This window comes from Dermacentor silvarum, chromosome 1, assembly GCF_013339745.2.
Source record: "Dermacentor silvarum isolate Dsil-2018 chromosome 1, BIME_Dsil_1.4, whole genome shotgun sequence".
In the NCBI taxonomy this organism is placed as follows: Eukaryota; Metazoa; Arthropoda; class Arachnida; order Ixodida; family Ixodidae; genus Dermacentor; species Dermacentor silvarum.
This window is the reverse complement of record NC_051154.1, coordinates 159,040,867-159,061,590: the sequence shown is the minus strand read 5'-3', so window position 1 is coordinate 159,061,590 and position 20,724 is coordinate 159,040,867. Positions and strand designations below refer to the sequence as shown.

Sequence of the window (20,724 nt, the reverse complement as noted above, 5' to 3'; positions counted from 1 at the left end):
TGGCTGCATCTGAATGCGTTTATGGTAGCTGCACTTGTGATGAGCAAGAGATGTGCCGTTTTGTCTTTGCAAAAGATGTAAAATCGTGTTTCAATTTGCTGCCATACCCATTGCAGCTAAAATCTTAAGCTGCCGGGCAGGGGAACCAGATAGCTTACCACTGCACAAGCAATGGCATGTAATTTTTTTACTTGGCAGTTTTTGTGGACACTGGTTTTGTTTGGAGTTGTTACATATTAGCAAAGTTACCTGACCACATATTGAAAAACTCAATTTTTACTTACCATGTAAATTAAGAACATGGTACAAACATGTGATGAGAAACTTTTAAACCACAACTGTGTTTTAACTTTTCAATTTAGGGTGTATAGCAGTAAGCAGTAGAATCATTTGCCTTTTTATTTCCAAAGCTTTTCCAGCAGTGTGCTCAAATTATTTTGATAAGCTATGCATATAACATATATTTCATGGCTAAGATTTGTTTGTGTGTGTGTGTGTGTTTACATGCATACATGTGTATGTGCTCGTATGTCTGTGCACAGGTTTGGTGAAAGAGGGTCTGGGCAGCTTCGTAATGCCTGATTTGTAAAGTGAATTGGCTTCCATTCATTATTCAGTAGATGCACTTTTGTATTGCAAGTTAGTTCTTTTTGCAGTTCAAGAAAAGGATTTAAATGATGAATAATGTCACCCCCCAATGCTATGCAATGTTGTGCAGATCATTTTCAATGTCCCGAAATATTTTGCAGTTTTGCAGGGCATGCAGTTCTGTGCAATTTCTTCCAGTCTTTCGCAAATATTGTTCAACCTACACCTTCTCTTCATTGGCTTTTTACTGCATGCTATCTTGCAGAACTTACGTGCATGATTGAGCCATCTTCCTGCTTTTTGTCTATATTTGTTCCTGTAAAAGTTTTAGCAGCTTTCTATAACACGAGCCAGTTTGAAAGGAGATGGCTCCTTGCTGATGTCTTTTAGCTTATCTTTGCGTTTTAAACAACCAAATAGTTGGGTTGGTGCAGTTCAGTTGTCATGGAGCTTCGGAATGGATGCACAGCTTGTGAGGCTTGTGATTGCATGGGATGGACAGCATGAACACACATCCTAGCTTATAACTGCTGTCATAGTAAAAATAAATATTAGTTGTTGTAATGCTGATGAAAGAAATTAATGGAACAGCTTACAGGCTATTATTTCAGTGCATTTTGCTGACAATTTAACTGGAAATGAATGACTTGCATAACCTGCAATCATTTAGCTGAATTCAAGGTCCCAGGCCTTTATTGCATGAAGCAATAATTGTGCAATGTTAAGCACAAAAATCACTGTAAGGCAGTTTATGCTATTAAGAATAATAATATACTTACTGCAGGTGGATCATATAGAAAAAATTCATAGAGAAATGTCTTAGGGAGGAATGAAAACTTTTTGACCCATGCATGCTACATCTTGTGCTTTTCCAATGGAACTAAGCAGCTGCCATCTTCATTTTGGTGTCCGAGTGATGTGCATTTCTCAGGTGGCGCTCCTCGTATCTCGGCAATATTGTCTGTTAACACTGTCAAGATCAAGTATTCACTTTCAGTATTCAAGTAAAAAAGGTTACTGAGCTCCTATGGTCTGTAGAGCATTGCACATATGAGGGGTGTTCATAAAGTTCATATCAGCACCATAAATTTGTAACAGGCTTACACGATAGGTATCAAAATAAGTGCCAGTCTCTAATTTCAGCGAAATATAAAAATTTTGTTGTACATGGTACCATGGTATACCCCTAGAACATCAAAACAAACAGCACCATCCATCGGTAAAGTTGGTTGAAGCACAAGAAGTGATCTTCTTTCTGCATTTGAAGGGACCCTGCATTTGAATGCCGTTGAGCAAGCCATGACAACAAAAAATGGAGTGGCTGACCACGACGCGATGGCAAACCACAAATTAATGCACAAGTTAAGGCTCTAGTGCATGGGAGAATAACTGAATAACAAATAATGCTTAGCATTAGTGTGGGGACTCAAATTATATTTCAACATGAGTCTCATTGCTTAGTCTATGTTCCTTCATGACAATAATACGAACTTTGTGAACATCCCTCATAGTAACATGGCAGTGTTACAGATCTGGTTTCCACTTTAAATTGTTTTTCTGCACTTTCTCTGTAATGACCATCTAAGATTTTACACACTTGCTGCATTTTGTTTCTAAATTTGTTGGCACTGTGTGTATTAGCCATAAGGGCTGTTCTATGGTATCTCTACAGTATTATCTGTTTATGATCTGCAAATCGTGCAAGTGGCTATGCTTTAAAGCAGGGGTTCTCAAAGCATGTTGGTCCCAGGGGGAACCCTGCTAAGCTTCATGAAGTGCCAAGGAACCTCCCCCTCCCCCCCTAATAATAGAGAGGCTAGGCTTAGCATGCAACATGTTTGGGGCCAATGGTGGTGTTCGGCAGGCTACTTTGATGGCGACATGCAACACACATGGTCTAAACTGGGTGCAATCGTTATCAACCAAGACAAGACTGCATCGCAACCAAGACATATGCCGATAAAGAATGACAGTTTTCAGTGCTTATCGCACGGGGACACTTAATTATAGCATTTCATCACAAGAGATCTTGGAATTAGTTCCAACTCTACTTTGAGTACAGTAAAATCTCGTCAATTCAGATTTCAGGGAACCGAAAAAAAAAATGACCGAATTAAGCGTATGTCGAATTATCTAGGGTATCAAGAAAACAAACAAATGCTTACTACGTCAACAGCTTTTATTTACTGAATGAATCAGCAAATCGTGTGCCTATTTTGCACAAAAGCAATGCAGAAGCTGCAATTCTCGTCACCTCGAGACTCATTATATAACGCTCGCAGTGAGTCCGCGGCGCGCGGCTTTATCTGAGACATGCTTTTCACTACCACGCGCACATCCCGATTTTATCGGCCGTGAGCTACTACTGTTTGCGGCAAACTACTACTGCTACTACGGTTGCGGCAAACAGCGAAACTACTGTTTGCCGCAACCGCTGCCGACGAAACCGTGGCTGCTATCGACGCGATCATGGACGGCGACCTTGCGGTTCTGAAGGCAGGCCGCCTACGCACGCACGAAACCGCGTTCGCTAATCATGGATGGCGACTACGCAGTTTTGAAGGCACGCGGCCGACGCGCGCGCAGAGTCAAAATGAAACTACAGTTTGCTTCAACCGCTGCGGACGAAACCGTGGTGGCAATCGATGCTAGGGAGCGTTGCACGTAGGCTTTCTAATCGACGCGATCATGGATGGCGACTACGCACTTATGAAGGATGCCGCGCATAACACCGCGTTGACGATGTACGATTCGCGTAACATTTCCGCTAACGACAAATGACGATGTGGACTCTGCCGCTTCGTTTTGGTTGGACGCTGGCGCTGTTTTTGCACTTTATCATCGCGCATTTGCGATGCTCCACACATTCATTAAAGACAAGTCTTTCTTGGCCTACCTAAATGCGAAAAACTTTGTCACTCGATTCAACTACCCGGCCAAAACCAAGCATGAGGAGAGGAGGTGCAGAGAGAGAAAGAAAGAGACAGACAGAGATCGAGAATAATAAATAAATAAAATAAACATTCTTGGCGAGGCGGGATTTGAACCCAGGTACCCACGGTCCAAGAGCGACTGTCATGACCACTAGGCTATACAGCCACACTTGTAGAACATGCATTTATGGGAACCATATGATTGCGTTGTATCAATGATTGTAACAACTTGCTATGGACGAGAGAGAGAGAAAATGAGAGAGAGAGACATTTAAAGAGAGAAAGGAATGAAAAATGAAACGCTGCAAATGAAAACATCAATGCATTACAAATATGGTGTCAAAGATACACTACGCGTTGAAAACAAACCGACTGAAGCCGCGGCTCTGGAGCCGGCTTGAAGCCAACGGTAATTAAAGGTCCCAACAGATGGCGCGAGAGCAGGGCGAATGTGGGAAATTTGAATTGAATTCAGCAAAAGCTCCATTACATTCATCATGGGAAGCGTGAGAGGGGAGGGGAAGAGTGTGATGGGGTTGAAGGGGGAGAAGAGGGGGTGGTTACGTATCAGGGGCGACAGAAGACTATCGTCTTTCGACATCATTTGCAGCAAAGCAAGCAGATATGTGGTCAATTTTTTTTGTAATCCACCGATGAGTACATCAGCACGCACGCTATCGGCCCCGATCTACTAACGGGAGAAATGCTTATGGTAGAAGTTACGGCCTCCAAGATTTGAGTGCAAGAGCTTAGGCGCGCGGCCCATTTTTGGAGGCTGGATGGCTACAAGCTGCTGACGGATTTATTGCGCAGTTTTCGCGTTTCTGTTATGCACTGTGATGGTGCTTTTTGACACTCGGGAATATGTAATGGAGGTTCTTTGGATCGAGCGCACCTTGCGTTCGCTGTCTTAGCCACTCGGCGAGCGCGGAACCAGGGAAAATTTGAGTGGCTCGTGGGACCCCAAGGAGGAGCCTGCGGAACCCACTTTGAGAACCCATGCTTTAAAGTTTAAAGGGTTGTAAACAGCTGCACTGATTTTTTTCTCACGCAAGGAAGTGGGGTTTGCAGTTCTGTGAGTGTCTCTAATTGTGATAGCTTAAACAAAAAGAGTCGCTTCTGTGCTTAGTGATTGATATTTGAAGTACATAGTATTTATTTTGTCTTTCCACTGTGTCAGAGCTTTTGGTGTCGTAGGTGTCATTTTATTGAAGTACAAGGCTGTACATGAAATAATAGTTAATTCTGACCTCTTCACTTGCTTTGTTGACATATTTACACGTGTGACACCTATTGTTTGCTTTTTGACAAGACTGCTTAAAGGGAAGCTGAAGAGATTTTAGAATTGGAAGATTTACAGTGGTTTAGAAGGCTGGCACAGTATAATTAAACTCCTGAAATTATTTTCTTGATTGTGCGCATCTCGCGATTTCCCGCCTTGCGTGCCGAGCACAACAGCAAAAGACTAAGCGCGAGGATGACATCAACAGAGGGGTCACGTGAGCGCTCTATTCGAACTGCGCCTTGTCGATACCGAAAATGATGTCACGATCGTCTTCACCATCGCTCTAGAGCCCCTTGACCGACCCGTGTCATCTCCTGCTGATGCTGCCACTAGATTTTGCTAAATTAATGCAATTTGCGTTACTTGTGGCTTGTTAAACTATGAGTTTTGTATTCAGGTGGTGAGAAAATAACTCGCTGAAAAGTAACTTTTTTTTTTTTTAAGTGTTTCAGGTTTCCTTTAAGGGGGAGGCTGCAGATGATTTTTTTTTTTCATGGTGGACTTAAATTGAATGTAGCTTTCATTTTTTTTTCTGTTGGTGTTTTTTAAGTTCTTTTTTTTTTAAATACTAAAAGTTGCTTTTTGCTCTTCAATTTTTCTGGTCTTGAATATAGTTGGCAGAGGGCTGAGAAGCTGTCGTTGGAATTTAGCACCCCACGCTGCTCATCTGAGCGTTTCATGCTGCATTCTTGCAAGCAACAAATTAGTTGTACTTAGCTTGGCTACACTGCAGGGTACACCTGAAATGCTGTTTCAAACTCGTGTGATGCATTAGCTTGTGCACAGGTACATTTCCTACCAACTAAAATTTGTGCATTCTCTAATGTGTCACTTATTGATTACTTATCGGAAATATTACTATTATTATTGCTATTGAAAACAAAAGGATTCTGTTGTGGGGGGGGGGAAGCTGTGAATCAAATCCAATTGAGATAGAGAAAACCAACGCATTAGCTCTGTGTGCATACTGATGCAGCTTGCTTGCAGAGTGACATAGCAGCAACTGTCTCTAAGAGGTGTCATAGTCACCATGGACCATGTCTTGCTGCTGCGATATAATTGTAAAATAATAGCTCTAAATGGGGGTATACAATGCTCTCGTCGACTGAAGTGTCTCTGTCTAGAGGCAATTTGTAAATTTTGAAATGTTCAGTTTCTTTGCCAGGTGTAAACTTTATGCGGTAAAAAGGTTGGAGTAGGAAGTGCACGGCTCTGGTCATCTGGCTAATGGCTTCAGCTGGCTTGGGAAATCAATTATTGCTCTTCTGCTGTTGGCTTCATACCTTATATTGTACTCTTCTGCAGTACTTAGTAACTTGCTTGATAACTTACCTTCTTTAGGTTGTCGCAGGAGGTTGTGGGTTTGATTCCTGGTCGTGGTGGCCGCATTTCAATGGGGGCAAAATGTAAAAGCATGCATGTACTTAGATTTAGGTGCACATCAAAGAACCTGCAGATGGTCAAAATTAATCTGGAGCACTCCACTGAGGTGTCCTTCATAACCCACGGTGCAGTTTTGGAACATTCAGTTCCACAATTTTTTTTTCTTTACGTTGTTTAGTGTGTATCTCATTTTGTGCTTTTTAGGTGGTGCAGTTTGAAGTGCATTGATCCAAGATATCTTACCAAGAGCATTTTGATGCAATCCACCATGGTGAATACAGGACTATTTCTAGTGCATACTTAAAAGAGGCTGCAGGTGAGCTGGACCATAAGTCTCTCTCCAGATGTTCACAACAGCTTTAGAAGCATGTGTCTCTACTATTTTGACAATGGAGAGTTATTATAGGCTAATGTCCCATTATGAGGTGCGGTTACTGATTTCTGACCAGGCTATATTTATTTTTCTTATGGGGAAAATTTATATGTTGTAGAGACTTAAGGTTTTACTACTTTCTCTTGTTACTAGTTGAAAGGCACATGTGTGGCACAATACCACAGGCATTTGTAGCAGATTAAGCACCGGCATACTTTCTTGTGACATGTTTCTTGTGACATTCATGCATTTCTGTTTTTATTCTTTGTGTATTGCAGCATATGTGGCTGTTTTGTAAGTACTATCACAGTCTTTAATACTTCTTTTCTTGTCATGAAACTTAACCATAAGGCTATAGGTAAGCTTGGTATGCTGTCCAAAGCAGTCATGCCACATTGTAACATCAATCATAGGGCAGTTGCCATTATTTCGAGGCTACGTAGTGTGCACATTCCCCATGCAGCTGATTGAGGACCTGTGTTACAGAAAACATTGTGAAAAGTGGCGCATATGTAACTGCCAACCAAAAACAGTGCAATTTGAATTAAAGACAACCAAATGCATAGAAAACAGCTCTTTTAAGGAAAAGCACAGATTGAAGATGGCTTCCTTATAACCAGCAACATGCTCCCTTCTGTTTAAGGAGGAAGATTGGGGACAAAGGGGGACATTATAAGGAGGATAATGAGAAAAAAAAAATTATGTAAAAAAAATAGGACCAAGGTATGTCAAGGTATATAAATGGTGATGATGTAAAGGTAAGACCAAGAATGGTGCAGATGAAAATATTCTCGAGCTTGATATATTTTGACGGACAAGTTATGGGACCTAATATCCTTATCTCAAGTGGATTCAAGGAAATTTAGTCCATTCTTCTAAAATATCTATTCGTGTCATCGGGCATTCCAATGAAGTGTTGCACTTTTTCAACACACTGCACTTACCACAGTAAGGATTGGTGGTTTGTCCAAGATGGCATAGGTCAATGTGGCATTCAGATGAAGGGAATGATACAATGTTTTACACTGACAAAGCCTTGAATTTATGGCCAGATTAGTCAAGTGAAGGAAGCAATGCCAATAAAGCATCTGAACAGGCATATTTTTTTGCCATTATCCAAATTTGTTGATATAAAGAAGGCAGCTACAGTGACACGCAAAGCTCTCTATATATGAAAAATATATATTAGAGAATTCAAGACTGGACATTTCATTTGAAATTTTATTGTGAGAATTAGATTGACACTGTGTCTTATGCATTTTTAATACTGCATGGAAACTTGCATCGATTTCTGCAGGTCACATTGTGCACATGTTTTCATGCAGCTGATGAAATCTTATGTGATGTGATGTCTCTTGCTCTAAATACTGCAAGGTGTAAAGTGCCGTTGACAGCATTATGGAGTTGTGCGCATATCTGAATGCAATTCTTTAAATCTAGAAATTGAGGTAAACTTCTGGAAAAATGGCAGCACCGTTTCAGTTCAGTCCTTTTAACTGGCACATTAAATGGTTTGAGACAAAAGCAGCTCCTAGAGGCACTGTTTCTAAACAAAGTCCACTAAGTGTACCAAGTTATGCCTGAAGTTTCATGATCAGTAAAAAAGGTTAAACTTTGGTGCAGTCATTGAGCAGCTTAAAAATATTAAGCATTCCTAATATTAAGAATGCTGAACAGATTTATCGAGGCATACTTTGGCGCCTGTGTTAATTCGGTTTTCAGTGCAGATCTTTAGTCACCTGAAGTAGTTTTCCTTGTAGGGCTTCTGATCGGGGCAAGAAGTTTGTTAGTTTAATGTAATCATTGTAAAAAAGCCATATTTTCATTGAGTGACAGACTGGTTCAGGCTTTTGTTTTCATACCCGGCTACAAAATACTTCCTGGTGGATGGTCCATGGCTTGCAGCAGTTGAAAACGAAATGGTTTATTTTTTTTTATTCATAGTTATTAATTTGTATTGGCTCTTCTTTAGAGTAATAGTTTCAAATGAAGCATGCACATCCTTGTTCATTGGTAAAGTAAAAAATGGTGTACAGTGCAGTCCACTATTTCTATGTAGCACTGTACAAGTTATAAGATCCACCAACTTTTGCATTGGCTTTGGTAAATTGTATATTATGGTAAATTGAATATTATGATGTGTTTATCTTATACAGGATGGAATGAAATCCTAGCTTTTGAGTTCCCCCCCCCCCTTTTTTTTCAATAACAAACATTCTAGTAAAAATCTGCTGCGCAAGTGATGCTTATGTTGGTTGGAGTTACTGTAGCTCATTTTGCCTCCCGGTGCACAGGCTGTTTGGCTCGTGATTTAATGAAGTTGCAGCTATGCAGTTTTATGCAACCTGAATGGCTGCTGTCAGCTAGCACAAATATGCAATGACTTGGTGCAGTGATAATGATAATTAGGCTCCACCTGCCACAGGACCATGACCTCATTTAAGGGTTCTTTAGTGGACTTGGTGCCCATTGTAGTATCTCCTGCCTATTGTACTATTTCATTGTAGCTTAAGTGCGAAAACAGATTTTACATTTTAATTTTTACTGCGTGATTTCTTTTATGTTGGAGTATAAATTCATGTGAGTTAGGGACTACTCCCTTAATTGGCAAACTCCTCTGGCATCACACCTTGCTAAGATTGTAGGAAAAATGTGGTCTTATACAAGTTTTTAAACATTCATTGGTGAAATTCCTTCATTCCAGTAAATATTCTTAGGGTCCTGGAGGATAGTGACAAGAGGTGTGTTCAGTAAAATAGGTCGATGAAGCAGGGAGCGCTTGATCACTTCATATACGTAGTGCCTGACCTCTTAAAGTGGGGATGAAAGGGAAAGTTGGTACAAATCGAATGTAGCATGAAGCTGTTGTTACTGTTTCCTTGGAAAGAAAGCTTTTTGTTGTAGTTTGGGATCGAATATGGAACTACCACTTGACTGGGGTAGTCTCCTCATCAACTGAGCTAACCAGGAAGATGACAGTTGCCAGTATGAAAGCAAATTAATTGGCAGCTCAATGTGGTGGGAATCTAGTTTAGCCAAACGAGTTTTGTATAAATTGACAAGGTGTGGGTATGTTTTTATGAATCTACCTCTCTCTACCGGACTGGCTTCTGCAGCATGCTTAGCTATTGTGTGATGGTGCTTGCTGCAATATACAGTAAATCCTTGTCTTATGGTACTCGTTTTAGTGGAATTATCGGTCTAGGTGAAGGATGTTGCCTGACCAAAGTGCATACCCTTTTGACTAGATTATTTCCAGTGAACTGGGGGCAGACTCCACTTTTAGTAAGGGTAGTAATTAAGTAAATGGGTGAAAAGGGGCAAGCCAAGATTTTTTCATGCCCCTACGTACACTTCTATATTTTTTGCAGACATATTGAAATGCAGTGCATCTTTAGGCCACATTTTGAAGCAAGCTCTAAGCATAGCCTGTGTTAATTGTTGCCATGTTTCTTTTTGATGCAATCATATGGAATGTCAGAATTACATCAAGTGATGTAATTAAATGTGGCTGTGCCAAACCAGAGGTTGCCAAAGTAATTGTTATTATGGTATTAGCTGTATGTAAGAAAATAACTTGGGCAGATATTCTGAGTCACCAAACAGTTCAGCAAGAAATAAAGAAATGCATGTGCACTCTTGTGCCACATGTTCAGTGTGCATAAGCAAGGCAGTAAATCAGGCCAGTTGGTCTGTCATATTGGGAATCTGAGTAGTGCTAAACATACAAGTACTGACGCAAGGTACATCGTGTGCTGTACCATGTGTCTGTCCTTTTAGCGCTACTCAGTTTCCCAGTTCAGTGTGTAATTCATTTTCAGAGGTGCTGGTTTGGTGAACCTAAGCACCAAGTATACTTCGCAAGTTTGAAGTACTGCAGAGTAAGCATTCAAAATCGGCAGTGTACTGAAACTGGCTGTTGACCACCATTGTTAAGTTATGAAGAGCAGGCTGCCTACATGGAGACCAGTGCAAGCAGAACCAGGATATGGTCTGGGCCAGAGATTGCAAGTAAATGTGGCAGAAATCCAACAAAGCATGCACCATGGAGTTCGTTACTCTTTCCCGACAATGGGGAAATGCCTGTGGCTTTCGGTTAGTGTTTTTTTTTCTTTTTTTCTGGGCCAACTGATCTGTTTAGAATGTAATGGCACACATAGAAGTCAAGCTAAATTGGCTTTTGAATTATGTACATTTGAAGGCGGAATTTCGATTGTGAATGCAACATTTATTTTGTTAAACAAAATTTTTAAATAATTCATTCAAGCCAGGCAAGGATAGCATGCCTTTAGCTCGCGGAATAAGGAAATCTGCAGACTTCAGTGATTGCTTTGGCAATGTTCTTCTGAGAGCAGCAGGCTATCGCAGTGGACACCACCATCTTCTCAGGAATAGCTTCTTTGCAATGCATACAACATTGTCATCATTCACTACAGTACTGCTTGTTGTGGCTTCTGAAATAAATGCACAGATGACACTGCTCTCATAGTCGGTGTGGGGCAAAAACTTAATTGCGATGTGCACAATGTCGTTCTTTACCACAGTATTCACTGTTATGAACTCTGAAATACGTGCGCAGACATCACCACTCTCAGATTCTATGTGGGGTGCTAAAGCCCAAACAAAATATGAAGCACCAAAGCCACGCAATAGAGATGTTTAGCTCCCAAATGCACATAGCTGCAGAGGCACGTGTTCAAATCTCAATGGCACTGGTGGGCAAAGTTTTGTTTTTCTTCACCCTATGGCAAGTGAAGCTAAGGATGAGGAGATAGTCAAAAGACGACACAGGGACAACAGCTGTTGTCATCGGCGCAATGGAAAGGATCAACAGTCATATGGGCACAGAAAACCCTTTTTCTAGCTTTTAACTGTTGTTGCACTAAAATAGTCAAGAAGAATTTAGAAGTGTTCCCTATTTTGTGAACACATGTTATGAAAAAAAAAATGACTAATGTTCTAATCACATTTTTTGAGCTACCAAAAATTGTCAACTCTCATGATTGATGTGCCATTCCAGAAAGCAGTTCCACAGTGTGCTGAAGGATAGGCATGGCAGTTTTTGCAAGCAAAAATGTATTCTACTTGGTTGTTATGATAGCACTTTAATTTCTTCATTTGTCCATCCCCAGCTAGCCATGGCTGTCAGCAGTAACGACATGGCTTCAGATTTGCACACAACTTAAAAGTTACTGGAATAGTTACGTAGATATGAAATATGTAGTCTTAATGCTTACGATGAGATAGTGCAGTAAGGCTGGCAGTTACGTGGGAGCTTTAATATGGATCTCCGCACCCATCAATCACTGGTGATGGACGCTCTATAGTTTCGGTCTGGAAAGAGTTGATAGCATTCTAGTGGTTGCTGCTGCATACCTCTTGCTGGTGCTGTATGTGGCAAAGTGTATACGTTCAGGATCCCATTTATATTTTCAAAAGCTGTGCGATCATAAGGTGCACTGTGGTTAAGCACAGCACAAAGACATAGAGTGAAGAGGGGAGTTGTGCCTATTCAGCAAAGTGGGAAAAGTCTCAGTAGTATGTGAATGAACCCATCTTACACTGCACTTTTGTTGCGTGACAGTGTAGCGAACCCTTGAATTTTAAACATGCAAAAAAGAAGTGTGCTCCCTTTAAGAAGTGTGCCCCCTTTAAGGTGCCACTAAGGCACTTCAGTAGAAACCAGCTTTAAGGCACTTGATTTTTCAAAATGATTGACTATTATATATCTATATGTTGGCACTAACAGGGATCTATTCAGGGTTAGCACAGTTTAGGCAGTGTTTTAGTGTATCCTCATTGTTATGAGAACTGTTCTTAAATGCCTCTGCTTTTTTTGGCCGCCGCTTAGAACAAAGCTCTTTGGTTGTGTCAATGGCTTCTTTATCATCGGGTTCAGTGTATGATGATGATAGGTTGTGTCAATGGCTTCATTATCATGAGGGTTCAGGGTATGATGATGATTAGTTACAATAAAACATTTTGCTATTTGAAGATCATTCTAAGTGGATTACACTTTAAATTATTAATGAACTGAGAGAAAAATTAGAGATATAGTGTTGCATGTTGTGAACTTGTGCATCGAGTACTATATAGAGTTTTTACTTATAATAAAACGTTTGTCTAACCTGACAAATGCTGCTTTATGTATACAGTGTGTATACAGGGTTGGGTGATTCTGTCATAATTGATGAAAAACTCATTTACATCAAATAATTGTTTTTATACAAAGCTGGCCCAGTTAAGCTTTGGATAGAATCCAAGTAACTGACTGATTGGACAAAAGTAATGGTTCTCTTTTACATTTTATCGATGCAGTGACAGCTGTGCAGTGAATGCTATACATCTGTAATCATTCTCAGCATTGATTCATTCAGAGCTTGTGCGTTATTTGTGTTAGTGCTGCCAAGGTCCTTCTTTGGTTATTTTATATTTTGCATGGAATAAAGTGTCTTGATAAGAGCAGTTATTGTAAAGGCCATTTTAGAGCGCCTCACCAGGTTTGCAATGTTTGAAAGGATTAACTCTTAAAAACGGACTGCAGTTTGAACATGGGAAAGCACTCCTTTTTAACACAGTGTTCATGCTTCTGTGCTAGGACAGCTACTGTTTACATTGTAACCACTGTGTATTGCAATGCTTTGAAAACTTGTTCGGGCAGCTAGATGAGGTGGTCCTGAAGTGTTATTTCCTGAAGCGTTGTGTGTCTGGTGGCTGTGTACATGGGTATAGCCCACCTAAGCAGCTGTGTCATACATGACGGTTAAAAAAAAACAAACTTAAAAGTGGCATTGCCCAGACCCATAGTTTTGTTAAGCACTTAATCCACTGTGTATGACTGTAGTAGTCATTTAGAGCTGTTTCTTTCTCGTCCTACACATCAATGCAATCTGCACTATCAGAGAAAGGCTTGTGCACTGTGGTTAACAACATGAACTGAATTCTTTTGGAACATACAGAATTGAATTTAATGATGGTACACGGTGTGCATTTATGTGTGTTCAATGCAGCACACCACATTTTTGCTGTTCTTCCAGGCCAATATTAATTTTTTTTTCATGGCTGGCATTTGTAAACTTTTTTCTTCTCTCTGATAGTATGCTAAAATTTTAGGTGCAAGATGTATACCACATTTTTGTAATTTAAACATTTGGGATTGTGCTTAACAAAGTATTGGAAAAAAAAAAAAAAACTAATGCTGCAATGTGAAAGGGCTGAAAGTTACAAGCTACCTGCATACTGCTACAGCTCATAGGCTCCTGTTTGTAACCTACACCATTCAGTGTGTTGTACATTCTTGCAAAAGTCAAAATACCATGACTTGTTATAAGGGTGTGCCAGTTCCTGTGCATCATTTGCCTACACAGACATCTGGCTTTAGTCTTGCTGCTGCAAAGGGCTATAACTGTAGCTTCAGCATGCATGAACTGGCATGCTCTGTGAAAAAGAACCATGTCATTTACACTTCTGCGACAAACCGTACATTCATTGACAGCTGGGAACAGTAATGAAAGTGAAGGTCTATTGTTTCAAGCTAGCCACTTGTGATTGGAAAACTTAAGCATGCCTTTAGCTGCTTCAGCTGCTTGGATTGCATTCCAGGCCTCATGAATGAATTTATGTATGATAAAACTTTGCTCCTAAATGAAGAATATGCTTTAACTTGTTGCATCTACATTCATGCTTTTCAAATTATGTGTATGTAGCACACAAATACATTTGTGCCATTAAGCTAGGAACTGCTGCAACTGCATTAACTGCTGTTGGCAGTTTACTTAGAGGATTTATTTGTGTGCATATCCAGCTTTTCAAAGGAATGTGTGCCTTTTCTTTTGTTTCCTATGCTTAGCTAATGCTGATCCTGTTGCACATCATATGCCCAAGTGATTGATTGCCACACTACCTGTGCTTTTGTTATCCATCTGCATGTCTTGCTGTATGCTGCAAAAGGACACTGTGATACTATTTATTAAATATTGAAAGTTTACTTCTCATCGTGTCTTCTGTGCATTATGTTCAGATTCCCATAGCTGCACTAAGTAGGCTTGACCTGGGAGGGCCAAGCCTACTTAGTGCAGCTATATGCATGCATAACTTGGCATGCATAACGTCACATGCACAGCGCTCTTCAGAGAATGCAAATGAACGCTGTACAGCCTGTAAAGTATGGCTACCTAAGTGACGTAGCCTGCTCCACTACGCAAGTTCTCATTCGAAGACGAATAGGATCGAATAGGATCTTATTCGATTCGTTATTCGAAAGTTTCGAATATTTGCACACCCCTAATAATAGAAAGCTAGGTAAGCAAAAAAGAAAAAGACGCAACAACGAAAGATTGGTGGTGAAGCCGCCTTCGATGTATATCTTCACTAGCTCGCAGTCACGCCATAGATATTTTGGCAGTGTCTGTTCGGGGCTTAATTTCGTGGACTACAAGATGGACTATATCGTATTCTAAGAGATCTAAAGACTGAACTTTGCAAATTTCAAGAATATCTATCGCCGCCATAAGGGCCCAAATACCAGAAAATACTTTGAAATCCGTGACGTCACGCTGAAGTACCGGCGCGAAAGTAACAAAATACAACGAAGTTTAGCCTCCATTTTCTTATCTAGTAATAAACCCTTTACCACGAAATGACCAAAAACACTTTCGAAAGAAGGCTTTATCCGTCTAACGTAATTTAGTGTTTCTCTTAAGTGTCCCTGGGGCCCTGGCGAGCAAGCGTATTTTGTGGGTAGAGGGCAGAGCTGCGAACATTTCAGCCAGCTTTTGTAGTTATTTTATAGTGATATGTAGTATAAGTATGTGGAGCTTAAAAAACAACATAAAGACAGTTAAAGTTAATTGTGAACACAGGGCTTTTCCTCGTCATTTTTGAAACTGCCAGCAGACGTCAGGTGGCAGCAGGCCATAAACACAGGTCATTGGGCGATAATTTTTTAACAAATTACATGCGCGTCGTGCCAGATGTGCTTGTCACCCGCCCCGTCGTCGCTGCTTTGTAGGAGGCCCATCTGGAAAGATTGCCATGCGCGGGCCGCGAAAAGGAAAACGAAAAAAAAAATTTTCAAAAATTTATTTGGATGATACTGAATTGACTTTTTTCGCGGAGCAGTCTGTTCTCAAGAAACGAGATGGCGCTTTCGGCGGCGCGCCGAAAGGTAAGTGGGACGCCTCGCATTGGGCGCTCACGGGAAGACTACTAATGAAGCTGTGCAGGGTGATATGGGCTGGACAAACTTGGAAGTAAGGGAGGCTCAGAGCAAAATTGATTTTGAAGAACGACTGAGGAATATGGAAGAAAGTAAATGGGGTGCTAGAGATGTTCATGTATTTAATTTGTACAGGCAACACATTGACTGACAGTAGAGAAAAATAACTAGGAAGCTTACCGGCAAGTATGCGACCGGTATGGTCAGGAACACGGCAACAAAGAACGTCAAACGCAAAGAGAGGCTGAGACAATGTGTCATGGGTGGCGGCAATGGAAAAGAAACCTGCTATGACTAACTACCTCAAGGGAAGAAACGAAATCAGGAAAGAAACAAAGCTCCTTACTTTTCGAAGCGAGATCAGGCTGCCTTAGAACGCGTAGTTATAAAGCGAGGTACACCGAGGATGAAGACGCGTGTGCTTGCTGCGGTAAAGCTAGGGAAACGATGGAGCATGTTTTATTGGAATGTGCAGAAATCTATCCAGCTGCCAGTCTAGGCTCCTCTTACCTCCTTGAAGCCCTTGGGTTCAGGGATAGCAGGGGGGAAAGTTTGGTGGCAGAAAAGTAGGGAGACCTGGAACAACGGAAACGTACAGAAACAGAGTTCCCAGTAATGGTTCAAAAAGTTTGATGCTTGGAATTCTTTGGAGTTGTGTGTTTTCTCGAAAATAAAGGTAGGACATTAGGCAAAATAATAACAAGAGCTTGGTGGCGCAACCCACCACCCCGTTTCAAAGGGAACGCGCATAGCATCCATCCATCTGTATCCGCACGTTGCCTCAGCGAAAGCGCGCGAATACGAAACCATTACCGCTTCTGCCCTGTTTCTGCGCGATCAGCCGTCGGAAATGCGACTGGGTTTTCGCTCACGCACTGTGCTCCTTTCATGCTGCAACATGCGGAACACTGGATTGAAGATGTGTGCAGTAGTTGGCTGCAAAAATAGTCACTGGCATATTAAGGAATGGAATGAATATGCGTGACCAAGTTCACGGACCGTTGCTACATACGGACAGCCGGTGTTGCCGGCCCTTCTCGATGCACAACTTTCCTCGTGGATAAAAAAAAAAAAAAAATACCGCACATCCACGAAGTGAATGATGGTGATTAGGCGAAGCACCGGGGGATCATTCGGGTAACGGTGAATCCCCCGTACATTGCCCACTCGAACATGCAAATGAGTGACAACACATATGTGTACAGTATATACAATGTTGTTTTATTGGTCATATATGGTATTGAGGTGCGGACTTTGTTTTCCCTTCATTAAGACTGCCTTGTGATCAGTGCAACAGCACGGCGATGCCGGCAAGCGGACCTAGAGGCGGCGAGAGCGCGGGAAGCGGCGGCAAAACGCCGGAAGCGTTATCTACCTGAGGTTGGTGGCGCGCAGATGCTCGGTTCAAGCGCGAGCTTCGCGAGCCCTCAGCTCCGGGTCCGCTTGCCGGCGTTGCCGTACTGCTGCAGCTTTGCGAGCCCTCAGGTCCGGGTCCGCATGCCGGCGTTACCGTTTTGCTGCAGCTTCCCGCGCCCTAGACTCCGGGTCCGCTTGTTGTCTGCGTCGCCGTGCTGCAGCAGCTTTGCGAGCCCTCGGCTCCGCTTGCAGTTGAGCCGCCACTCTCGCCTTTTCATCCATAGCGGGCGCGCCGTTATCAGAAGCGACCGTTATCATCCATGGCTGAAGAAAGAGCGCGCGTCGGGAACGAACGCCCTTGTAAAACTCCTATATATAAAAAGTAGCGACACTCTCCTCCTCCGCCTTCCCTCCTCCTCGTTTCTCTCTCTCGCGCTCCTTTTTCGACCGTTGCGCCGCCTGCACCGCTTGAAACACGTGCACTTGTTTATCTTTCACCGCTGATCAGATTCGACGATCGCCGACTGTGTTCGTCGCTATCGTCGTGCTCCTCGCCAGTCGGAAGACGCTTCTCGGGCGAAAATGGCGATGGAGCGTGATCGTAAACAAACGCAGCCAGCGCCCGGGGGCTCGACGGTCCACGTGATGCCATTAGGCCAATACCGACGCGGCGTCGGCCTCGGACAGGGTGTGCGAGGAGGCGGCGGCATTCTTCAAAGCGTGACGCTACTTTTTATATATAGGGGTTTTACGCCCTTGTGCACCGCAGCGCCCTTAGCGGACTCCATGCAAACCAGAGCTACGAACGATGGGCGACGACGAGGGAGGGACAAGGCTCGGCCATAAGGTGCTTCGCCCCTTAAAAAAAATCACTCCTCCACCAGCGTAGTGTCGCTAATCTCCAAAGCAAAGACTTCAACCCCGGAACGTCGGCAAAAGTGAGTGCCGCTGGTTAAACAATGACAAAAAGAGTAGCGCCGCTTCCTGGTATATAAGTTTCGTGCACGTTATCTACACGCATCTACCCCAACTCGCACGCAAACTTACGCCCACTATATCGCCAACGTATTAAGAATATGTGAATGGGCGCACTCAATGAATCAATGCGCCAAAGCAAAGCATGGGTGACAGTGACTACACCGACAGCACACGAATGGTCGAAGCTGAATGTTTCGTGATGGTCCACAAGAGTAAGCGAGTTACTAGCAATAATACATCTTTGCTACAAGCTATTACAAAGTACAGAACAGCTACCTTCCAAGCCTTGTGTGCAGCTAGAACAAATCTATTGCAACTGAGCACACCCTCGAGCGATTAGGCAGAAAATAATCAGATAGTGACCGCACCGACGAACTTCACTGAGTCAGAAACGTGACAAGCCGCTGCTTCAGAATATTTGCCAAATAAAGAACGAAGAGTAAAACACACTGATCCTGATTCTATTCATAAGCGGGAAGTTTGGATAGCTTTGAATACATTTTAGCCTCGCTTTTAGAACAAGCACTACATACGCTGCTCCATAGGCGGAAAGTTTTCATTTTTCCAGGACGGGGTGGGGGAGGGCTGGGCCCCGACCAGCTTTCCGAAACCTACCCATATATATATATATATATATATATATATATACCCTGTGCTAACAATTCTCTATTTCTCGCTTTATGGCCTAAGCAATTACATCGTCACTCCAGGCAAATTTTTGCTTTTGTCGTCGCCGTGATGTTCCTTATTAAATCAAAAAATCATATAAATGAACGACCCATACACTGTGGGTGCGGGAAAAAGCACGTAACACTGAGCCGAAAAGGATGGCGGCTTGATGGGCATTATCTTGCCCACGCGCTCAATATTCGGGTTTGTTGTAGGTCACGTAATCAAACGCTAATGGGAAGGAAAGCACGCGTCTTCTCATCTAGCCCTGCCGTAGCTGTGAATGACTGTGCGCGGCTGACGCTTATGCGGCCCGCGTGCCATGTCTATTTGTTGGTAATCGTTGGTGGGTGCAATGATAAAGGGCGGGCAGGGATGGCTGCTAACTTCATGCGCGCTGTCTTCATTGCCGGGCTGTCTTACCGCGCCCCTAGTGTTGCAGAGTTAAGAGACAGATGTCATTGCAGATCACTGACAGATACCGTCTGTAGTGGACATAAAAATAAGCAGATAATGATGATGAATCTAATTTTTGGAGTTGCGGTGAATCGCGCGGCTGTACGAATCGTTCGCCTCCGCTGCCGGCCTTCTTCATAATGCTTGCGTTGTGAAAGCGAGTGCTCGAGGTCATCCAGTGAGGTATTTACAGGTTTACGTGGTCCGTGCATTACACTATGCTCGCTATTTTAACTTTAGGTGAATGTTTACTACAATTTATATGGCCACTATAACTAACGTAGAGGCTCGTGTAAGCGCCGCATTTTTCTGTTTCGATTTTGACAGGCCTTTCATAGGACCGGTCCATTTTACCTCATTTGTCCAACTACGAGTATGAAATCCGCCGTAAACCTCCGCGATCGCCTCCTCTCGACATCCAGTAGCGACGCGCGAAAGTACGCTGCGCGCGTCAATTCGCTGTTGAGCCCGATCAGAATCGGCGCACGGAACACGATTGCTTCTCGGTTGGATGTCTTTTTTTTTTTTATATTGCCTGTCAAGTTGGGGGTGCGGCCCTAACACGGGTGCGATCCTTACACGGATTTACATGGTAAGAATCTTCCTTCGTGTAATTGTCTTCTACTTCGCTATCACTAATACTGCTTCGCCTTCCCGGCCAAACTGCACTCTTTTTTTTAGTACTTTGAGTCCGAGTATAAGCGCTGCTGCGCATGACTTCTAGACTTCTATTTATTCTGATTTCGAGTGAATCCGGCTTGGCATCATTTCGGCTACTGACTGAATTCTATATAAAGGTGTTTCAGCGAACACTTTCAAAATTTGTAAAGGTTGCCTGTGGCAGATAGCGCAATTCTAGTTCATGAGCTCGTCTACTCGAAGAGGCGGACATTACTTGCATAAAAATTGAAATGCATAATCGACTAATTAACAAAATTAACCAATTAAGTTTTTAGCTAATTACCTTGTGGCCCATGTTGCAATTTACAAGTTCTTGCCGTGGAGTTCGGATCCACTTGGACCGAATTCTCAGGCTGACACCAGCGTTGAGATATTAATTCTTTAACTTTACGGTGAAATGCATTGGCGTGCCGCTCACTTTCTTAACAAAACGTCGTATTATGCATCGAAGCACAAAAGTATGCATATATATATATATATATATATATATATATATATATATATATTATGGGGTTTTACGTGCCAGAACCACGATCTGATTATGAGGCACGCCGTAGTGGAGGACTCTGTAATAATTTAGACCACCTGGGGTTCTTTAAGGTGCACCTAAATCTAAGTATACGTGTGTTCTAGCATTTCGCCCCCATCGCAATGCAGCCGCTGTAGCCGTGATTTGATCCCGCGACCTCATGTTTAGCAGTTCAACACCATAGTCACTAAGCAACCATAGCCGTTTAGCACAAAAGTAACTGGAACGCTAATGCATGTGTCCGCAATGTTCGGGAATTATAATCTCGAAACTGGT

The 20,724-nt window shown here is 42.4% G+C and overlaps 1 protein-coding gene and 1 long non-coding RNA gene across 3 annotated transcripts in view; one reads left to right on the top strand and one right to left on the bottom strand.

Annotated features, from left to right (window-relative positions):
* Positions 1 to 20,724, bottom strand: part of LOC119436293 (CKLF-like MARVEL transmembrane domain-containing protein 8) — a 111,369-nt gene that overhangs the window by 62,093 nt on the left and 28,552 nt on the right. The window lies entirely within an intron of this gene.
* LOC119436295 (uncharacterized) lies at positions 4,109 to 14,556 on the top strand. The gene is made up of 2 exons (XR_007463722.1): positions 4,109 to 8,104; positions 8,137 to 14,556. It is a non-coding gene; the product is annotated as an uncharacterized LOC119436295 (long non-coding RNA).